The sequence below is a fragment of the Micrasema longulum genome, unplaced genomic scaffold, assembly GCF_059751315.1.
Source record: "Micrasema longulum isolate JH-2025_06_02 unplaced genomic scaffold, ASM5975131v1 h1tg001164l, whole genome shotgun sequence".
NCBI lineage: Eukaryota > Metazoa > Arthropoda > Insecta > Trichoptera > Brachycentridae > Micrasema > Micrasema longulum.
In genome coordinates, this window is record NW_028278351.1 from 94,295 (window position 1) to 101,601 (window position 7,307).

Consider the following 7,307-nt stretch of genomic DNA (forward strand, 5'->3'; position numbering starts at 1 on the left):
ACCTTTGTATAAAATTGTTTGTTTTATTTAAATTTATTATGAAACCTATATGTTTTAAGAACAAGGATTCTTTCTGTATTTCGTATGCAACTTTTATTTTATAATGATTTAAAAATACGAGAGTTTTACCTGTTTTAGTTGCATGAAAAATAAATGTTTATGCACTGGTTAGGATCAAGAAGTAGTAGGATTGAATTATTTTATTTTTATTGAATTAATCGGTACAAATCCTTAGTAGTCCTCGAAATAGCACCCTTGTGCTTCAACACAACGCGTATAATGATTCCCACTGCACGTACGCTTTCTGTAACGTCTTCTACGGAGCTGTATCGGTTTCCCTTGAGGTCCCGCTTGAGCAGAGGAAAGAGGAAAAAGTCCGGCGGTGCCAGATCTGGACTGTAGGGGGGTAAGACAACGTGGCAACCATGTGCTTGGTCAGAAACTCTCTCACCAGCAGTGCGGTGCGGTGCCACTCAAACATTGTTAAGCGGCTCATGGCAGCATCCCTGTAGACGTCCTTAATCATTCTGAGGGTCTTCGTCGCGGTTTTCCCAAGTTTGACACAGAATTTGATGGTGTAGCGCTTCTTGAGATTTTTTTCCATCTTGGATCGCAACGAAATTTCTTAACAGAGGTTCACGGAAATCAACGTGCTTACTCTCCGCTTGCCCGCAGGTGACTGGAAAAATATTGGTCCCTTTGGAAGGCTCCCCATTACCACGCCCAGGTAGTCCGACCCCCCTTCATCGCTCGGTTCGCGCTACAGAAATTCAGTCCTACTACTATTTGATCCTACCATGTAATTATGTATGGAATTTTGGATTTCTTCTACTGCGCAATATGACACTGTCCATGTGTTATATGTCCTTAAGTATTATATTGTACTTTTATATTATATATTAAAGCTTTTGTTTTATTTTATGATACCTGCGGTCTGATTCATTAGGAAATTAACACGGCCGCGCTTTACTAGAACTTAAATTCAAGTTCATATTCTGGGCTGGTATTCCAAACGCTCTCGTGGCCGTATTATCTCGTGTATTTACATACAAAATACACGAGAAAAACTGTTTTCTCATGCTACGAGAGTGGTTCAGAATAGCACCCCTGTGAACACAAGCCTGTGTTAAATTATCGCAAACTTAGAATCAGACTGCATAGGGAAATATCACATACTACGAATACCGATAAAAATATGTGAAATGGATTTAGAAAAAATAATTATATTTTTATAATCAATATGGATATTGTAGAAATATGTTTTCATTCTTAATTTTTAAAATAAAAATGTTGAAAAATACGCCTTTACAAAAACGCCATATGATTGGTCGTGACGTCACAAGCCGCTTTCGTCTTCAATGCCTGTTATTTTTGCATACTGTTTGTACGGGTTGTCAATGTCGCGTGCGTTTTATAAAGGATTTTGACGTTGTGAATTATGTATTAAGTTATAAATGTAAATTATAATTACTCTACAGTGATAAAGAAATCATTCAAAATAATGGAAGACGGAATTTCAAAAGCCCGATTGGATAATTTGCCGAATGATGATGCGATTATTTTAGCGTCTTTTTTTGCTACAAATATGCAGTATAATAGTACGAAAATTCAAGGAATCAAGGCTGCAAAGTAAGTAATTGTTATAAATATTTATAGATTTAATGTATTTATCAATTATATGTGTTGATGTTTGACATGAATCATTTGAATAGTATCTTAAACATTCCCCGAATACAAGTGTCATTCTAACCTCGTTTTGTGTTAGAAAACCAGTTGGCATTATAAATTGTTGATATATTAAACACCCTAAACTTAAAAAAACGAAGGCATGTAAATATTTAATATAAAATAATATCGATGTGTATCAATTATTATGTAAAATATTAATTAAAATATTGCTTGACAAGTCATAACCTAATTTTTGTTCCCGATGGTTAAGAACGAAGTTTATGCTATTGTATGTGTACATTTATAATCCGTGTTCTTCCTAAAATGTATGATTTGCTTTTTAAATCCATACTTATTATTAGCAATAATGTACTTGGCATCAGATAAATGTTATATTCAAGACATGAATGTTCATAATATTTTATTTTAATCACTAGATTGATAGATACTGACGATTATATATTTTTTTACACAGGTCGTCCTGGGAAAATTATGGCAATAATGCAATTGGATACGTGCACGTTCAACGAATTGGATTAGTAAAAGCACATGTCACACCGGAGCACAAAGTACGCCAAAAATAATATTCTGTTACTTTGATATGAAATGAAAGGGAGGAAATAGTGGAGTCTTGTATATGTGAAGATTGTCCAGCGGCTCAAGGTTAGTAGCAATGTAACAAAATGTTCATCATCTGACTTGTACTTTGTTTTGAGAAAGCAAGAATATAACTGTTTTATTGTAATTATTTTTGACCTGTCATAATAAGTATTCAGAAATATCTAATATATTTTTAATGGGCAACTAAAACTTTTCGGTATAAACAAGTATTTTGTCCATCATATTAACTTATTTAATCTAATATCCCAGATTAATATTTTATAATATGAAGAAAAGAAAGGTGTAAAATGGGTGCAAATAGTTCTATATTGAAAACAACAGTATTTGACGCCTTTTACAGTTTTTAAATTGCATACCAGCTTTTAAAAAGGAGTTAAAAGATTTTTAATCCATAGAATTTCAACAGTTTAGCTAAAATAAAGTAAGATAATATCAGAAAAATCCTCTTTTTGAAATATATACCTTGTATATTATAAGCAAAGTAAAAAATAATGCAACTCCCATATGAAAAAATCCATAGAATTGAACTCCATCATCATTTTAAGATGGTATGACCAGTTATATAAAAGTCAGTAAAAATACTCATTTATTTTCAGGAGGTTGCAAGCACGCTGTTGTTCTTTTGTCATGCCTTCATCGTCGAAGTAAGGAACCAGGAACAGGAGGGTGAGTGCCGGGAACAGAGTGAACTGTGAACTTAAATTAACCTCGGCAAATAAATGTTTGCCACAAGAGGCAAAATTATCAGTTCACAATGGAGTCCTGGCCCCGACTCTGATGTATGGGAGCGTAGAGTAGGCTGAAATGTGATCTCTCAGGCGAATGTGTACTGAAACTATGTACGATAGATGCACGAATGTCGATATCCGTACATTATGTAATGCTGTGGTAGGCATTATCGACAAAATTAAGAAAGCAGATGTGCGTTGGTTTGGATATGTAGAGCGAATGGACAGCGAAAGAACGGATAAAAATATTTACAATGTGAATGTTGATGGATGCAGAAATAAAGGAATACCGAGAAAGACATGGCATGACTAAATTCAACAAATACTTGAAGATAGACATGTCAAAAGTCATCCATGCAATAAATAATATGATGTTATGAACTATAAATACTTACGTAGAACTGTTCTGTTTCCCAAATAAATTTAATTAAAAAAATATTGTCAACGTACCCTGTTTCTTCTTTTTTATATATTCTGATTGTTTGTAATATTGTACCTTTTTTACATAACAAATAAAAGCTGGTTTTGTCAGCATTGAAATTGAATTGATTTTTTAACTACTTATTTCATTTCTCTTTTACTTGCAATCAATCACAATCGGCTGCGATGACGGTTGTTACCTCTTAAAATATCTGAGCGTGGTCCATTAAGTTGAACTCTATAGCAACAAATGCTAAGTAAAGTTTGCTGTAATGGTCAACGTGGAGTAAAAGATTCAGTTTGGATATCATTTTTTATTTCAAGAATATGATACGGTCATAATATGTATGAAGTACTGTTTTTTTTTTACGCCCAAGGGGCATTTACAAAAAAACATACGAGGAAGAAGTCCAGCAGTGCTAGATCTGGACTGTAGGGAGGGTGAGGCAACCCTGTGCTTGGTCAGAAACTCCCTCACCAACAGCGTGGTGTGGCATGGCGCGCTATCGTGGTGAATCTTTCAAGAATCGGCGATGTCTGGCCTCATGGGGAAGACGTGTTTGTGCAACCTGTCAAGCACGTCCACGTAAAAAATGGCATTCACAGTCTATCCAGGGGATACGAACTCCTTGTGAGCCATACCGCGACGGTCAAAAAAGGAGATTAGCATGGATTTGACCCTTGACTTGCTCATTCTGGCTTTCTTTGGACGCGGGGAGTTGTTGGTGTGCCACTCGGTGCTCTGGTGTTTGGTCTCCGGGTTGTCACTGGTTATCACATTGTCAAGGAAATTTGGGTTTTCTTGGACACAGTTTCGAATTTCCTGGGAAATTTGCACACTTCACTTTTTCTTCATCATCTAGGACTTTTGGCACACTCATGTTATTCTCCAAATACTTTTCCAACTGTAATAAATGGAAACCCTTAAATGAATAGCAATATATTATTTATACACTTGAATAAATATCATTACAATACCGACATGATCCGAGACTCATTGGATAAATAAAAATACTCGCTATGAAGTGGAAAAGTATAATATATCGATAGCGTAGCGACAAAATGAATTTTAGGTTATACGAAATGTCAGAATTTCCGTGATCAATGACAAACTAAATACGTATAAAAACAAACGAATACTTTAAATAATACTTACATTAAAGTGATCTTCACAACAATAGATAACGGATTTGGAAGTAAACATCCTATTTTTCTTTATATCTCTCTTCATAGCGAAGCGCTATTTTCTTCGTATTGATGCATCTTTGGGCACATTTAAACACATTTTTTCTGGCGTTGTCTTCAAAGTAATCCTGCATTTGGGTACTATACAGTATTAAAAGCCCTTTATTCCAGATATAATGCAGAAAATATAGTTGTAAAATCACTAATATATGTAAATAAACTCAGATGAAATAATACACAACAGTTTCTGCATACAAAAGTGACAAAACGTCAAACTTAAATGCGGCTTGTGACGTATGACGGGCGTGGCCTATGAAATGAAGTGTTTTCGCGGGAATTCAAAATGATGAATTTAAAAATATTTTTTATGCTACTAATAAGTGCAAAAAAAAAATTTTTTTGACATTGAAGTATTTCATTTACCCTTATTAATTCATAATTGTAAAAAAAAAAAAACGTGATATTTCCCTATTATGTGTTACGTTACTATGTATTACTATTATTTAGTATTTTTTGTTTGTTTTAAATTGTTATATGTGGTATTCCTTTTAAGTTGAAATGTATATTTGTACCTTAAAGGATGAAATGTTCAGGAAACAAGATTTTGTGATTGTGCGATTTCCAAAACACGATAACTTTTTAACCAAATGAGATCATTTCAATCTTTTAAGAACCTTGAATGTAAAATAATAATTATTTTGATAATAAAAGTACATATTAAAATAGCATACCTGTAACTACTGATGTCATTTGCATTAAAACAAAGTGGACTTAGGTTTCTATTTCAACTTAAAAAAACATTTTTATAAGGACTTCTTTGTTTTATTCACATATGAAATAGTTTATTGCAATAATTTATGCATTTTTGACTTCAAAACGGCAAAAGAAACTGTTCTAAGGCAGCGGTTTCTAACCTGGAAGGCGCGGACTATGCCAGGAGAGACGCTAATGTTTTTATTAAAAATTGAAATTGATAGAATAATATAATTTTGAATTTTTTTACTGCAAAGAAATGCAGGTACTTCTACCGTTTGTACGTCTTATTTATGCGAAACGGGCTATTCGGCACTGGCTGCAATGAAAACCAAATATCGAGCCAGGTTAGTAGTCAAAAACGAGATAGGAGAGCACTCTCCACATTGCTCCCCAGATTTTAAAAACTTTGTGCCAATAAACAACAACATCCCTCGCATTCATTTTAAGATTATGTCATCATCATAAGCTCGAAAGCCCTGGGTGGGCCCTCGGCTGAATCCAGGAGTCTTCTCCACTCTTGCCGGTCTGCTGCCCTTCCTCTCCAGTTCCTCACTTCCAACATTGTCATATCTATGCTGATGCAGTCCGTCCATCGCATTTTGGGCCTTCCTGGTATTTGTCGTCCTTGTGGCACAGAGAGAGTCAGGCGTTTTCTGGGGTTTTCATCATCGTAATCAGCTTATTTGGGATGTTTAGCTTAGACATTGTTTTATAGAGTTCATTTCTGTTTACACTATCATAGGCTGCCTTAAAGATAAAATTATTTACCGTCCTCCAAAATAAATATGCATGAATGTATATGTTTTAGCATAACCTTGTTTTATTCTGTTAATTGTAATTTTTAGTTTTTTTGTTGTAATAAAGTTTTTATTATTTAAAACGTGTCTTTACTTTTAAAGCTATTTTTAAAAAAAAGATAGGGAGGCGCAGAAAATAATATTATTTTCAGGGAGGCGTAACAGCATAAAGGTTGGAAACTGCTGCTCTAAGGTACCTATATATACATATCTTTTGTGTACTGATAAAACCCTTTAAATGAGGAAATTTATATAAAAGTCCACTAAAAGTTTTTATTTTTGTATTGTTTTCTGGTGAAACCATGAATTCCATTTACCATATATTTTTTTTCGAAATCTAATCTATTGGAACAATTTGACTCTTAATATCACACCTGAAACAGAGTGGCTCATAAATATACCACCAAAATTGAGGGGTTTATTTTCTAATATTTCATATTCACAAGAAGTCTTATTCATGTCACAAGAATATCGTAATAATATACACCGGTAGATAAGTATTCCACCCAGTATTTTTACTTTCAACAATGTTTTGAGTGTGTCAAAATGTTTTTAGACAGGCTGGATTTCCTCCCTGGGAAGTCATTTAGATCTAAAAAGTCAACAGATAGAAGAGTTGAGGAAATGTAGCTGCTTCAGCATGGGCAAAATGGAAATGTTACAGTGTGTAAAGTGGCCACTTATACCAGCCAATGACAGTTCATAACCCCTTTAAAGCCCTGTCGCAAAAATGCAGTCAGAATTTTAGTTTATTGGCGAATCAAAATTGAAGTTTTTACATAGGCACAAACTCACAGTTTTGCCATTTAGTACACTTTTGGATTTTTATTTATTTATACAAGGACGGTCCGATGTCTTGCAGGGTACCCGCTGGCACAGCGCGGGTTCAAACTGTGTAACTCGGTTATAAGCTTTGACTATACCCTGTCTGCGTAAACTATAAGTGCAAAAGCACTACAATTAATGATATGAATCATAACACGTTTAAACACGTGAGTCGAGGTCCTGTATACAAAACAATAAAAATGTCTCCCAACTCTATGAGGCCAAGAGCCCTGTGTTGAGTTGGGATACAACTTAATGGAAAGTGGAAGCATGTATATTATTAAACAGTACCTACTAAAAATAAAAA

At 34.3% G+C, this 7,307-nt stretch overlaps 2 long non-coding RNA genes across 2 annotated transcripts; one reads left to right on the forward strand and one right to left on the reverse strand.

Moving 5' to 3' along the window:
- Nucleotides 1–1,357: 1,357 nt before the first annotated feature.
- LOC148276687 (uncharacterized) lies at nucleotides 1,358–3,562 on the forward strand. The gene is made up of 3 exons (XR_015823676.1): nucleotides 1,358–1,629; nucleotides 2,144–2,331; nucleotides 2,886–3,562. It is a non-coding gene; the product is annotated as an uncharacterized LOC148276687 (long non-coding RNA).
- Nucleotides 3,563–3,736: 174 nt separating this feature from the next.
- Nucleotides 3,737–4,913, reverse strand: LOC148276688 (uncharacterized). The gene is made up of 2 exons (XR_015823675.1): nucleotides 4,594–4,913; nucleotides 3,737–4,342 (listed from the first exon to the last, which is right to left on the reverse strand). It is a non-coding gene; the product is annotated as an uncharacterized LOC148276688 (long non-coding RNA).
- Nucleotides 4,914–7,307: the final 2,394 nt, after the last annotated feature.